This window comes from Amblyomma maculatum, chromosome 7 (assembly GCF_055883805.1).
Source record: "Amblyomma maculatum isolate TAMU_Amacu chromosome 7, ASM5588380v1, whole genome shotgun sequence".
NCBI classification, from domain to species: Eukaryota; Metazoa; Arthropoda; class Arachnida; order Ixodida; family Ixodidae; genus Amblyomma; species Amblyomma maculatum.
Window position 1 is genome coordinate 135,665,658 of NC_139350.1, and position 14,997 is coordinate 135,680,654.

The window sequence follows — 14,997 nt, forward strand, 5'->3', positions numbered from 1 at the left end:
CATTCAAGTACTCGATCGGAGACGAGTTTTTCGCATCCCATGTGTTGCGCTGCTTGCGCTGTACACCTCAGTCCGAATTGTATACGTACTTCCGGGTGATCCAAAGGCAGTGACTCGTATAAATTTGGGGAAATGCAAGTAAGTACATGGAATGCTGACCACACCAGTTACTTGCAACATACTGCAGGCATGTTCCATCGACAAGGGCGTGCTGACACGCATTGCAGAACTAGCGTCGCAGAGTCCACAGGTCGGAGACGGTGCTATCTGTAACTAAGAGAACGCATGGGAATATCACAGCATGCCGCTTGACGAACAGCAGTACGCGAGGCCGAAGCTCAAGGAGTATTATAACAAGTGGAAAGGAACACGGCCACACACGGCCACTCGGCTACGATATTCAAACTACGATGCGAAGAAACCCGTCGACCCGTCCGCCACCATCGCCACAGGCTACAGCCAAGTCCGGCTTGGAGCGATCACGGAGCCGGCGACACTAGCGACCAGCTATCGGCCTATCGCTAGAATAGCTAGAAACAGCGACGAGAAGCGGCAGACATTTTACAAACAAAACATAAAACAAGTCTTACGCCACATCCGGCAAGTTATTCCTCCTCACTTCTTTCAGCTGGCGCATGCGCAGAAGCGACGGAGCATTCCAATAAAGAAGGTCTGGTGTTAACTGGTGGCTACTGTGCTACTGTAGAGTAGGTGCTGTAAACAACGGCAGAATCGTCGCGTCTGGAGCATTTCTGGTGGTATGTTGCGTCGCGTACCTACTGTAACATCACATAGGTGTCCTACCTCTTCTGGGTTGTTATCGTAAGGCGGGCTATCCCTGCGATTGTTACGCGCTTCGCATGCATTTCGTCTGTCGAGGACACATGCATCTCCTCTGTGCCCGATCACCTGAAAAGACGTCTGAAATTTGGTTTGGCGCAAGACGGCAACCACAGTATATTAAAAAAACACAGTGACGAATTCCACAGCAACGGCCCTTCTTGGTCTATCCCCGGATGGCTAGTGCTGCATACAGTAAATGTCAAAGGGTGCTCGTGTGTGTTTACTGTTGATTTGCCTTGTGTGCGGATTTTTTATTTTGTTTCCTTTTATAAATGTCAAAGGCTTCTTAACTCCTGTGTATCTTGTGCATATTTTTACCTTGCGTCTCGTATAGGATGAAGTTGACGTATCTTTTCTGGCGCGGGACGATGTCGCAATGGGATTATCTCACCACAGCATCATCTTCAGCCATTTTAACAACTGTTTGTTCTTCAGTATACGGAGTAGCAGTTATGAGAAATCAGAAATGCGCTAAATAATATCGTCTTTATTACCGCATGTATTAGCGATGCAAAACATTATTCTAAAACAAATTTAGATGCCACTGAAAATACTCAATCATTCACCTTTTAAAATTAGCATAATATGTGTCCCCTAGTAGGCTGGGGAAATGGCAATAAGGAAGCTGAATATTCCTAAATATAAACAGGATCATAACGGTTTTTGTGCATCTCATGGCAAGACATGCACACAGCGGTAAGGCGTATCACTGAAGACCTTTTATTCGAGTTGCAGCCCGAAGTTATGGACTGAGCATTTTAGTCATCTCATAGTGTGCAATTTCATAGCCATGTAGCATTAAACGAGATGATGTAAGTATATCATAATAATGATCCATTCGTGGAATGCCATGATGCATATATGGGCGTGCCAAAACTAAGAGAAGGCTTGTAGGGCAGTTTTTAGCAGCATAAGACAAGTCTGAGCATACATGCCTGTCAGCTGACAAAAAAAAATAATGTAAAACTAAAGATTAAGCAGGAAAAAAGAAAGAGGGGAAAGAATCAAGCATACAAATCTAATCTAGCATAACTTGACTTGCTTCAAAGAAAACTCTAGTTGGCACAGGTATTATTATAAACACCTATTATGAAATTTGCAAATATAAAATGTGGCACGTCTACTCACACGTGAAGCAATATGCCGGATCCTTTTATAGCTGTTCCCTTGCATACAGCGCAGGAAAGCGTCATCGCGATGCGTGAAAGAGCAAGCACCTGTTTGCTATAAACATCTCGTTGTTTGAAGTGTCTGATCTCGAGGCGCTCGAAAACTGAAATTTGAAACCGAAACTCAAAGGGCGTATGCTATATCTGCTCGCAAACATGGTTTCCAATTGTTCTACATCATCCCTTTACGACCAAGAAGGTGCCTGAAAGATTATATAATGGGCTTGAAACTTGAAAAAAATGTATAGAAATTTGCTAGAGTTGTGTTATCTGCAGTGATTTTTAAAACTGTTGTTCGAACCTTTGTTCATTTTTGACGCAGTGAGCAGAAACTGTGCTGGCCACAATGACAAATTTGATGATGGTATACTGGTTAGTGTGACGAGCGCCCGCGCTTCCCTATGGGCGAGGATGGCGCTTTTTGCAATGAAAGCCAATCGTTAGCGGCAGAGGGCGCTGCTTGTCAAGAGGGTGCCACTTGAGCAGACGACGCAGTTTTCTCTCTTCAGAATACGGCAATCTGTTGGTGTTGTGCGTGCGTGTTAAACCTGCTTCTGCGCGTCTTTTGCTTTCACGACGGTGCAGTAATTTATTTACGGTGTAGGTGTTTGCTCATGCGAGTCGTTCCGCACTTCTACCTGCTCGGCGACGATTGCATTGTTTTTTTTTTTTTTTTCTCGTTTTGTGCGCGCGTTCTGTGCTCGCCTGTATCCCTTCTTTTTTTACTGTGTCGCCAGTGGTGAAGCGCGGTTCCCGATTGTTGTTTCCCCAGTGCCTCTCACTAGACTGAAGAGAAAAATGCCAAAGAGAAAGCGGTGGTGCACAGAGAAGACTTACTTTTTTGGCAAACGGGGCTACCGCTAGAACAAGGAGCGTACGTATTACTGCGTTATCTGATGCTACGTAAGTACGCATTCTGTACAATGGGAACGAAGCATCGATAGAAATGACGGAAGGTAAACGGCAGCTGCTTTTGTTGGCGAGAAACATTTTTAGAGCATGCAGTTATATTCACAAGGATGGAAACTTGGGCGAGTCGGTAACGGTGCTCCATGACAGTGTGTAGCACAGAGTGTACACAGTCAGGCGCTACAGACAGCACCTGTGTTGTGTACCTTTTCTGTGTCCCTCGATTGTCCTTTTGCGCTACACATATGTCATATGGATGCAGTTATATATATTAAGCGCATGTTTCACCTTAAGCGCGGCATTACCAAGCTTCATCGCGATGAACCGGCCGCGTCTCGTGCATATTGTGTATCTGAGAAAAAAAAACTTCGTCAGCTCCTTCATTCCAAAAAATGGTGACTTCGGCAAAACCTTGTGCAACAGGCCGCGATGTACCTTAGCCGCTGTAAGTAAAGGTTCCTCGTTTGTGCTCTGCTGTTTTTTTATTTTTTTTTTTAATTCAAATACCTCACAGGCTCCGATTGGAGTATTATGTGAGGGAGGTTACATAACTGGGGTGCGAAACAGAAGCATGTAGAAGATGGTTATTTTAACATCGTTATTTTCAAAACGTTAACGTTTAACCTCCACACCTTGTGCCCAAGACGGCACCAAAAAGGAAGGAAAGAAACATATGCGAGCAGCTACCAGCTCGCGTAAACGCCATAAGCGGGACGCAGGGACTGGACCCGGCGATTCGGGCTCGGAAATCAACGAGGGCTCCTGTTTTCTCGAAGCTGGCTTTCAAGACTGCAACGACTCCTCCGGCTCCAGTGAAGCGGGCATTGTGGGTGAACAGAGAAAGATGAATAAGGTTGACCTTGCATTCCAACTTTTTGGAGATGAGGTTATTAAAGGACTTTTTTTGCACCGGCGGCATGTGGAGACTATATACACTCGGGTGCAACCAACAGAAGACTTCGTCAAGCTAATCAATCGCCTGACACGAGTAATGACCTCCAGGATAACCAAGCGTGCACTTAAGCCGGGTAGCCCAGACATGCGTTTCTTGGAAGACTTTTTAGGATATCTGGACAAGTGGGAAGAACATGCCAGCATTGCCTTCCACTCGAATTGTCACCTTTGATTAAACATGCTGCCTTCGTTCTATTAAACCGAATATGTGTTTCGTGACTTTTATTCTTTGAGTTTGAAATCCTCCAAACGCGAAAGCTCTCATGTGCGTTTACCGGGTTAGCGTGTGGCTCACGTACCGATTGAAATTTCAAGTTCGAGCAATCTGCACAAAGCAATTCGATATTATCATTAGCATGTTAAAACGTTATATCAATCCTAAGCTCCTGAAAGAGCTCTAAAACAAAGTATTAAACGTGAGCCAAAGCAACGCGCAGCTCCCTTTCCAACTCTCAGCAGCGCGGCGCAATGTGCGCGAGAAACCGGCTCGCACCCTCTCGCACCACAGCGCCGCTATGCGGCCGCCTGCGGCTTTCATTGCTATGCGAGCCATCCCAGCCGGCGTGCTCGACACACTAGTCAGTATATTCTAGGCACTATAATGATGGCGACGAACCAGTGGCCAGTGAGGCCACAAAGCCGGTCGTGAGTGAGGCACTATAGCCAGTGGGAAGCTCGTTTCCCTGCCCAGCCATGGCCCAGCTTTCCCTCTAGAGTCTTTGTATTAACTCTATGTTCTCGGGGCTAATAGCTATATAGTGAAACTGAACGAGATTCGCGCGCTCTTTCGGCGAAGGCATACAAAAAAAGGTAAATAAATAGCTGGACAGACTGATTATGTTAGCATAAGGAATTTTAAGTACCCACTGCTGGCTTGCCACAACAAGTTCAGGGTACACAAGCGGCCGTTATAGCTCAAAAGGGCGCTTTCCACGCAACCGCCGCGCCGGAGTTGTTTTTGTTTTTTTTCCCTTTTTTTTTTCTTTTTGCCGACGCCATGACGTCAGTTGTCACGTCAATGTAGCATCACCGACGGGCGATGGTGGTGCTACGGGCCGACGGCGGTTGATGACAACAGTATTTCGTGAACTTAGTAGATCTACGGCTAGTGTTTTGCGATATTGACATGATCTAAACGTCGTTGTCATTATGCGTTACTTCCGAAGCGTCTGCGTAAATTTGAACAGACTAGGGGGTGTCGCAACTTCTGGTAAGGCTTTTTAGCCTTACCGACTCTACAAGGCGACTCTACAAGGCCGAGTCCGGTGATTGTTGGGTAAGTAAAACGTGTCTCTCGCTCCTTTTGTGGTCATCTAGTTGAGTAAGGTGTAGTACGGTTGGTCTGAAGTCCAGCAGATTTGTGAGAACTAATTTAAATCACAAAGACGAGCCGTGACGCAAGCGGGCTCAACGACTACCAGTGCAGATTGGCAGTGATGACCGCCGCTGTATTATTCTGCTCCGGTGTGTTTGGCTTTATATATGTTTCTGCCTCGGATTTTTCCCCGCATTTTGGTGATCGCGGTTTATGCTACCGCCTGCTATCCCGTGAAGTGCTGGTAGTTGCGTTTGAAGCTAGAAAGCTAGCCCGAAAGTATGTAAACAGGCAAAAATTCGATGGGTTGCAGTTGAGAACGATGTTCGCTTTTAAAATTGAAGTTTCTTGCCTTTACGAAGGGAGCTTATAGCTTGAGAGGCTACATAGCAGTGGAGCCTTACGAGGGAAAAGTTATTCCTGCTCAGAGAAAGGCTACTTCGCCTTCAGTTTCCCGGGAGGCAGAGTGCGCATTACTGATATCTGACTATTAATGCTGCAGGTGTTACGTTTATCCTAATTGCTTTTTTTTATTTATCACTTAATGGTCTAGCCTGGTGCTGTATGCAAAAGCGATTTCTTGAATATCTTTTTATCATATTTGAAAAGAATCAGAAATGCTTGCACATTTTTTTCTTTTCACAGTTGCTGTACAGCATCAGGGCACCCTGTGATGATGGGGACATCGGTGTCTTCTGTTGTGTTGTCACTAGGGGTGGAAGTGCTGCTCCATTTGCTCTATTCTGCTCCAAACTACTTTCCCTGCTCCAAACAGGCTGCTGTGGTGTTTTATTATCAAATTTAGTGGAGCACGGTTTTGCCTCTGAGTGGGTCAGTAATGGTATTGCTAACGAAAAATGTGATCCGATGATGTTTTATTAAGCGACTGTGAGAAGCACAGCAGGGTGATGGCATGTTGTGAGTTATGCCTATACAGCATAGGGGCTGCCTTCGTAAAAATGATGGCAGCATACCAGTGGCAGCGGTCTCTCTTGTGGAGCCTAATAGATTTTTCATAATGTTTCACTCACATTGTGTGGAGTCAAGCCACTGACACGATGAGGTAATTAAAGGAAAGGTTTAATGTGGTTGCACATTACAGAACAAACATGAACACACCACCACCACCTGCTGTGCGAATGTCGAGCGCTGAAGCTGATGCGGATCTGGGACCTGGTGGCAACTGCCGCTATAATCCGTCGTCATATGCTGCTTGGACGCAGGAACCACATCATCGTTCACTCCTAGACTCCATCACATCGGCCAACCTTTTTTGATTTATTACATGAACACACCATGTTCCACACTCACTTTGCACAACATGCGCACACACACACACACTCTCATCCCAACTGTTGCTCTGTAGTTCGCACACGCTGCTAATGATAAAGATGGTGATAGTTCTCTTGATGCGTCATGACACAAAATCTGTGCCCTATAACACTGGAGAAGGACAGGACTCACTCATAGGAAAGTAAATAACATTTCTTAACGTCCTCGTTAAGCAGAGAAAAAAAGAAATTACAAGAGTTCAACGCTGCTGAACCAAATATTGAGTGAAACCATTAGCTGCGGGTGACCGAGCGTTCTTCTCTTTTTCTTCTTCCTCAGCCCACATATAAAGCACCGCTTTAACCAAGCCGTATGAACGTGCCTTAGTGGCCTATAGGGGTAACATGAATGCCAGGGTCCTAGCAGGCTGATTCTGACATAACCGTCCCATGTGAAACGAGAGACTCAAGTTAGCAGCTCCTGCCAACTGAGCTGCGGCTCCCACCGTGCCACGCCGACCGCTTGAGTTGGGAGCCCATCTCTCGCTTTTGTGTCACGTGGGGTGTGACATCACAGCGTCCTGTGGGTAAGACGTGGCTACTGTCGTGCTACGCTGAAGGCTCGAAATCTAGAGTAGTATTGCTTTCGCAATAAAAACGAAGTTAACCGCACACACACACAAACAAAAACATGATAACTGTTTCATAGAACACTGTCACGGATCTGCAGTCTAGCAGGCACTACTTGCTTGCCTATGGGGACAAAAGGATAGTCATTCTGATGCCAAAACCGGAGACAACCTGCCACGACAGACTGGGCTCCGTCTGGTGCAACAAGGATCGGGACATCCTTTGCCATAATACTATCAATGCGCAAGTCCTCGTTGCATCTTCCAATACTCTTGGTAGAAGGCACAGTGCTATTTCCAAAAACATGTAGAGCTGTTGCCTCAGGTACCATTTCATTTTTATGCCGCACCTTGCTGCTGCCGAGGCACGCAAAAAACAACCAGAGTTACCTGTGGCAATGAGAGGGAAATTGCCACTCAAACTAACTTTCCTTGGTAAAACAGCTGCGCTCTTGATTTGACATATTGGCTAACTCACTGTGTTTGCTTCATTTTGTTGCCAAACTTGCTTGCAGTGACGCTGCATGTGGTCTGTTCGTTGCAGCGAAGACATTGCATTAGTCGTTTCAGTTGCGGACAGTCTTGGTCAATATTTTAACAGTTGTTACACAGAAGTACAGCACAGAGCAGAACTACTGCAGCTGCTAAATGAGGACATCCAGAACGTGCCTACACTTCTATGTGCTCCACCTCTACTCCCTGTGTTGTCTTCCTTCTTCTACAAATGTAGTACGAGGAGAAGATGGTTTCATGGTGTGAAGAACTGAACAAGGGTAAATGGGGTACGCCTCAGTTCGTAGATGAGCCAACGTTTCGACAAGTGGACTTGCCTTCGTCTGGACACATATAACATATCCGTCAATATGTCTATACAGGGTGTAGTTGTAGCATTTTTGCTTTCCTTTTTCGTTTGACAGCAGAGGCTGCCTGTCCTTCATACTTCTTTCTTCTCCTGAGGAGCATGCAACATGCTAGTGCCTTGAATGCGTGATCTATGTCTGGCAGATCCACAGTCCTGCGGTGACCCAAAAAACTCCTGCCTTTCCTGCTCAATTCTCTCTAATTTCTGTATGTTGTACAAAATGTCACCATCATCTGTGTGATTTTTTCCACCAGTGTCATTCTTAGTTGTTTTGAACGTAGCCCATGATCACTTGTTTGCGAGTATCAGTCCAAGTTAGCCTCTGCACAAGCGCACCATGGCATGGAAGTAGGTAACAGTTGCCTCGCTGCATTGCTGAACATGTTAATGCATCTTGTGTCAGCGTTCCGCTCTGACTTATGAATATCTGCCGAAAACTCTCCTCAAAATATTGCCACACTTTGATTTCAGCTCTCTTAGCACGCAGCTAATTTTGCAGGTCCAGTCAGTCGTGATTTTGCGGTCTCTAGCATGAATAACTCGGGCCAGTAGGGCGCATTAGCCGTTGTGTGGTTTTCAATCCAATCTCTCGCAGAGGGCGCATCCTCTCAATTGTCAAAATTAGCTATGCCAATACTGAAGTTGGGTATTATCTGGAAAGCAGTGATGTTACCTGGCATTCCCGTTGTCAAAGGCTGTGGCATCATCGTTAAAATGTTCCAGCAAGTCTATCAATATGCGGTCCTTTTTCACAGTGACGTTTAACATTTGATGCATGTCAACAGTTGCACATTGGTCGGGACTCATGATTGAAACAAATTCTGTCATAGTCGCAGCAGTCTCGTTATTGCCACCAGCTACGCCACTTGCGTTTTAAGCTTCTTGGTTCATGGCATACTATGCAGGCAACCGCGTTTAGACCTAGTTATCACCAGAATCAGTATTCCTTCAATCCCACTTCCGAGATACCTCTCTTTCACTTACTCACTAGGGGTGGAGTCAAGCTACTTCTTTCATGACATGAAAAGGTAATTAAAAGAAAGGTTTAATACGCTTGCACATTGCAGAACAAACATGAACGCACCATGTCCCGCACTCAGCTCACACACTACATCACACACGCGCACTCTCGTCACAACAATCGCTCTGTAGTTTGCATACAACGCTGCACACGATCAATGATGATGATAGTTCTCTTGAAGCGAATCTGTGCCCTCTAATGCAGGAGAGGGAGAGGAAGTTACTTGTACAGAAGTAAATAAAAAAAACTAACACGAGTTGTTCTATGGTTCTGCTGTGAAGACAAGCAGGTACTTCACCATTGAGGCTGTCATGCCTATGCCAGACAAAAGCATACTCAAACTGCTATGGGGTGACAGCACTTAGGTGCCAATCCCTAAAAGTGTTCTCAGGAGTATTGGAAAGCCATGGAGGGCCTATTGCCAGCATGTTGATATTAAGGAAGCCCCAGCATAGCTCAATTGGGCCGCCGCTGTCAGAAGGCCACCAAGTAAAGAACCTAAAGGGGGAAGAGGCTATCCTTCAGTACCAACTACCCTCCCTGAAGGCACTGCTAACCAGTGCCCATAAATTTATCAGTACAGGCACGGGATCATAATGCATATGCACAATATATGGAGTGGAAGCATGCTGCTCATCGATGTGAACTCCAAATGGTGCTTGAGTGCATCAGTGGGCTCTCTCTGAATCTATCAAGTCAAAATAGTGAAAAGCTTTTAGTTAAACTTTATGTTCAGTTATGAAGTGTAAAGTCAAGCATTTCATTTCCAAAGTCTGTTGCAAAGTTTTGCTCAGGTTGGGTTTTTTTAAGGATCTGTATGTTTTGGCTGTTTGTCTTGTCAGAGATGCATGCATAGTTGGTGAAGCATTGAACATTAAATAAAAGTAATCGTATTAGAGTTTTTTATCTCAGGAAGTAAAAATTGCCATTATGAAAGTCGTTTGAGTCTCAATACATGCTCCAAGACATAATTCGAGTGCTCCAAAACTCTTGTTTTATGGCTCAAGAGCTGCTCCAAAATGGCTTTATTACTTTTCCCTGAGCTGCTCTAAAATGATTGAGCCTGCTTCCACCCCTGTGTCACCTTAAACTGCACTCTCACTTCGTGCAGCCCTTCAAGTTAAAGAAGCTTCAAAATGCATGGTAATGTCTAAAGTGCTTTAAATTGGTGGTACCAATGTCTCACTAGCCACCATGTTTGAAACCAGAAGCATGCATGATAGAAACCTGCACGGTTTCCTGATCTGCTCATCATTGACTGCTTCGGCATGCACTGTGGAAGCTATGTCTTGGATTTGGTCATGGTGTCTATGATGTCAAGTAAAACGAGTGTGCAAAGACGTCATCCAGAGGTCTGGTCACCATGCATTCATGCTATTCGTATGCTAATCTGCATCATAATTTTTGGTGACATGCACTGCGCAGCAGCAACATTTTGGTGCATTTGAATGCAGCTTAAGGAGCTGTATACTATGTGAGACTGTTCTCAAAGCCAATAAATGCAATCCTTGCAACTCTGCTGCATTGTCATCAAGTTACCTATTTCATCACGTGGTTACTGATGGCACTGTATTTAGTACTCACAACACACACCTAAGTACACTGGCTTTCAGTGCCAATTTATTTTTGGAGATCTGGCTACCATGGATACTGGCATCCCATACAACACAAAAACTTGTGCCATTGAGGAGGCAAGTCTGGCTAGCATGTATGCCTGTAACTTCGCTGGTAATGCCAGCAGTTATTAGACCTCACCTTAAGGTGAGGCACTCGCTCTGTTCCTAGGAATAGAGTTCTCATTGCTGAATGAATGAAAGGTAGAGGTAGTATGTGGGCTTTAGTGCAATGTGCACAAATGCAGGCAACATTTGAGCCACCTAGAACATTTTCACATGTTCCAGTGGAAGCACCCTTCACTTAAATTTTCATTCAGGGTCACATGATTCTATTGCACTTGACCTGTTCCTGTGTGGATTCCCATCAAATGCATTGTTCTTGAATGACTTCTTTCCAAATTGTTGATATTTAAATTAAAGTAGTGTGGTGTAGCTAGCATGTTTTTCTGAACAAATCTTTCTATGCAGCTAACTTCATGGCAGCATCTGTTTGAAGCTGGAACACTTGCAGCAGTACCAGACTGAAAGACAAAAGTGTCCATGCAGATTGTAGACATGTAAAATAATCAAGTATGATTCATACTTTTGAAAAAATCTTTGCCCTCGTATTCGTTTTGATTGTGTGGCCAAAGGCAGCTACAGCACCAAGATTTCCATAGGTCAACAGGCCCACAAGAACCAATGCGACCAACCGACCTTCTGCAGCTTTCAGCGAGACCCAGCCGCTGCTGATTCCAGTGGCTATGGGGAATGTGAATAAACCAGTACTACTGGAACTAGAGAGAGGAGTCGCTGGAGAAAGATTTGATGTTGGAAAAGGTTGAGGGTCGCCGGAGAAGCGGTAGGCAGCGAACGCGATGGTTAGATGGCATCCTCGAGGCACTGCAGATGAAGTTATGTGATGTTACGAAGATAGTGAGAGACCGGAAAGCGTGGCGTGACATGGTCCATAGGGTCACGAAGAGTCGGACACGACTGAACTGAACTGGAACTAGTAGGGTCCCAGCAAGAAACCAGCAGGAAATTTTTACCTGGGATAAACAATTATCTTTGGCATTTTACAGCAGTTGCTACAATTGCTCTTATTATAAGGTGCTGTACTCCTAATACACAGCCCCAGCCCCTGAAAAGGTATTGGCTACATATCTACAGAAAATCATTTAATTTCTCATCAAGAGATTATGTATGGGCATATGTGGGTATTCTGTAGATGTTCACTTTCTACTCTCGTCAACGTGGACATTATAATGTATACTAAAATGATATATTATTAACACTTGCGGCAGAGTTTCACTGGATGTTCACTGAAGAAGTTGTTTGGCTAATATTTTTTTTTTTGCAAATTGATTTCAGGAACGTTTACATGGGACAGCATGTGACTATCACTTTTTGTCATCATTTCTACAATTAGTCATACAGGTTCGAAGTGATGACTTCCTTCAAAAGTCTCTTCTCTCGCGCTTGCCAGCTCATAGGTCTGGAGACTACCTAATATATCGTGCTCGTGTACTTTCCAATCCAGTCTAAACGAGAAATATAGCGCTGCTTTATATTACATTGACTAAAATCCAACCCACATATAGCACTAGTGACAATGATTGAAATATACCGCTAAGAGCAGTATGGGCTGCTTGGCAGTGTGCAAACCTTTTGCACGATCCAAGATGTGTTGGTTTCAACGCTGCATGCTTCCAGTCATACGTTGACGGCTGCCTTGTTTGCCAGGTTCGCGCGTTACACTGATTCGTACCCTTTTGACGCAAGCTTATCTTTTACGAGCTCGAGCGGCTCTGGGAGCTCGTCCATCATCTCTAGTTAGCCGCAATTGATACACAAATTCGCCAAGCACAAAATCACCCCGGTAAGCGCAGCGCGTAATAGATGAGCCAAGTGCACGTGCGCACGACCCAGAAGCACCGGACGAACTGCCACGGAACTATGCGGATGGGAAGAAGTGCAAACTTTGCCTTGTAGCCGAGACGACCGGTAATTCTAGAACATACCAGAACAAGAACAGCCGCTCAAGTATGAACTAGAAAGATTAGTATTCTAGTTCAATATACACGCAAGTGATCATTGGACCGAAATTTATGTGACGTGACCGATAACAGACTGACGTTTACAGAACACCAGAGCAAGGAGCCCACGCAATGGTCACTGGACTGAGATTAATGTGACAGTGTGACCAAACTTTTAGCCACGGCAATTTGCGTAACTTTTACGTGAACTTCAGCAAACAGCCGTACGTAAATGCGAGCCCTGCGCGAAACGAAACTGAAACCACGAGGAGTCTCGTCACAAGGCGCTAGTGGAAAACAGCGTCACTGCTACTCGTGGAAGTGACGTCGTGTCAAGTGATCGCATGCTAGAGCGTCGTCTGCTCGAGTGCTCCTATGGGATATGGTTTGTCAATACGCGTCCCGGTACAATCCTCTGCCCTATGTCAATTGCAAAATTCACAATGTAAATGTAGGCGTGCAAAACTTGTGAAATCAAGTGTAGTCATGCCCAGTTAAAGCTGCTTTAGTTATAATGAATGCTCGCTTATTGCTAACAGTGCGGGAGGGCCAACCAGTGTTTGCAATTTTGCCTCTGTAAATGCTGTGTAAATGCATTGATCCTCCCTAATGAACTGTACGTGAATGTTGGCAGTTTGAATAATTGACTGCAATTAATATTGGAATAGTATGTTCCTTCTCAAAGCAATTTTAATTTTCTTAATTTCTGTAAGCTAAAGGAGAGAGGTGGCTGCCTCTTAGAAATTTTTTTTTTTGCATTGGAAGAAGACAGAGCAGCAGTGAAAGCTTGGTGGTGTTCCAAGGCCAGTGCATTCTGGATGTGGCCACCCAAGAGCCTTGGCGCACACAGAACACCTACAAGGAAAAGTGAAGAGGCCAGAGCCTGAGCGGTGAGCATTTGGGGTGTCAATGTAGGGAGCATGATTAATGGTCATTTATCACATATATTTTCAGTCTAATGCTATGTATTTTAGGCTGTTCATTTTTAAATTTGTTTTTAATTTGCCTTCACTGTAAAGTGCCTGCCGCAGCCAGGATTTGATCCTGCATCTTTGAGTGAAGTAATCAAGTGCCCTACCAGCTTTATCACTGTGGCAGGTCACTAATGGCTAAGAGTATCACTAGCTTGTAAAGTTCACTGTGTCTTCATTGCACCTTTGAAACTTTAGCGGTATTCCCATGGGGGATTACGACAAGGATGGATGCGGAAATAAAGTGCACGACGTCAGCAGCCGGCAGGCAAACTCACCCCTGCTCCTAAACCTGCACATTCACATAGGCGACGGAGAGTTGCCGAGAATGATGCCGTGGTTTCCAGCCGCACACAGTACGACAGGAACAGCAAAGTACACAGGAGCAAAAAACCTGCAAAATAAAATAAACTAGTTTGAAAGAGCGAGGCACGTAAAAGAAATATAGAGTGCAAGAGACCAGGGGGAGGTAGATATTTGCTCAGAGCCTGCTGCCCATTTTTTTCTCTCGGGGACTCTGGGAGCTTTTATGGCGACTGGCTGAGATGTCCCGCTGCCCAGAGATGGCAGCTGCCACCAGTCAGTTTCAGCTGCAACATTGCGCAGCCTTTCGAAGGCGTGACATGAGCACTGTCCCCCTGTCTTCGCTTAGAGAGGGATTCAGCCACCTGTGTGAATACTGCTTTAAAGAGACTTGCAGGGGAGATATCAGGATAAGCCAAAGATATAGATAATTATCTCTTAGATATAGGACATGTAGTGCGAAGAGAGGATAACCGATGGTCGCTTAGGGTAACAAACTGGATTCCAAGGAAAGGAAAGTGTAGCTGTCTGGAAAGCTGTCTGCATTGCTAAAAAATTACAAAAGTTCAACACTGCTGAACCAAATATTGAGCGAAAGCATTAGATGCAGGTGACGGAGCGTTCTTCTTCTCTTCTTCTTCTTCCTCAGGCCAAATATCAAGCCCCGCTTTAATTAAGCCGTATGAATGTGCCTTAGTAGCCTATAGGGGTAACGTGAATGCCAGGTTCCTAACAGGCTGATTCTGACATAACCGTCCCACGTGAAATGAGAGACCCAAGTTGGCAGCTCCTGCCAACTGAGCCACGGCTCCGACCGCGCCACGCCGACCGCTTATGGGAGCCCATCTCTCGCTTTTGTGTCACGTGGGGTGTGACGTCACAGCGTCACGTGGGTAAGATGTACGTGGCTACTGCCACGCTACACTGAAGGTTCGAAACCTAGAGTAGTATTGCTTTTGCAATAAAAATTGTAAACAACTCTTCTGAAACCTTTCTGCATTATGAATGCTCGTGAAAATTTGCTGCGGTGATGTCATTTCTGTGATGTTGCTGCAGTTCGATTGATTGGAGGTGCCATAGACGAATTTTAAGCAGTGCGTGTTGGTTTATTTGTTC

At 45.2% G+C, this 14,997-nt stretch overlaps 1 long non-coding RNA gene across 11 annotated transcripts in view; it reads left to right on the top strand.

The window, feature by feature from the left end:
• Positions 1–737: 737 nt before the first annotated feature.
• The window catches only part of LOC146184805 (uncharacterized), a 68,340-nt gene continuing 54,080 nt past the window's right edge, over positions 738–14,997 (top strand). For 2 of the 11 annotated variants that reach the window (XR_014708930.1, XR_014708929.1), the window contains exons 1-2: positions 4,874–5,151; positions 13,373–13,497. This is a non-coding gene — a long non-coding RNA (uncharacterized LOC146184805). Of the gene's footprint in view, positions 759–4,480; positions 4,686–4,869; positions 5,152–11,057; positions 11,160–11,205; positions 12,009–13,372; positions 13,498–14,997 lie in introns of those variants that run through there. The other 9 variants (XR_014708924.1, XR_014708928.1, XR_014708923.1 and 6 more) reach the window with 9 other exon arrangements.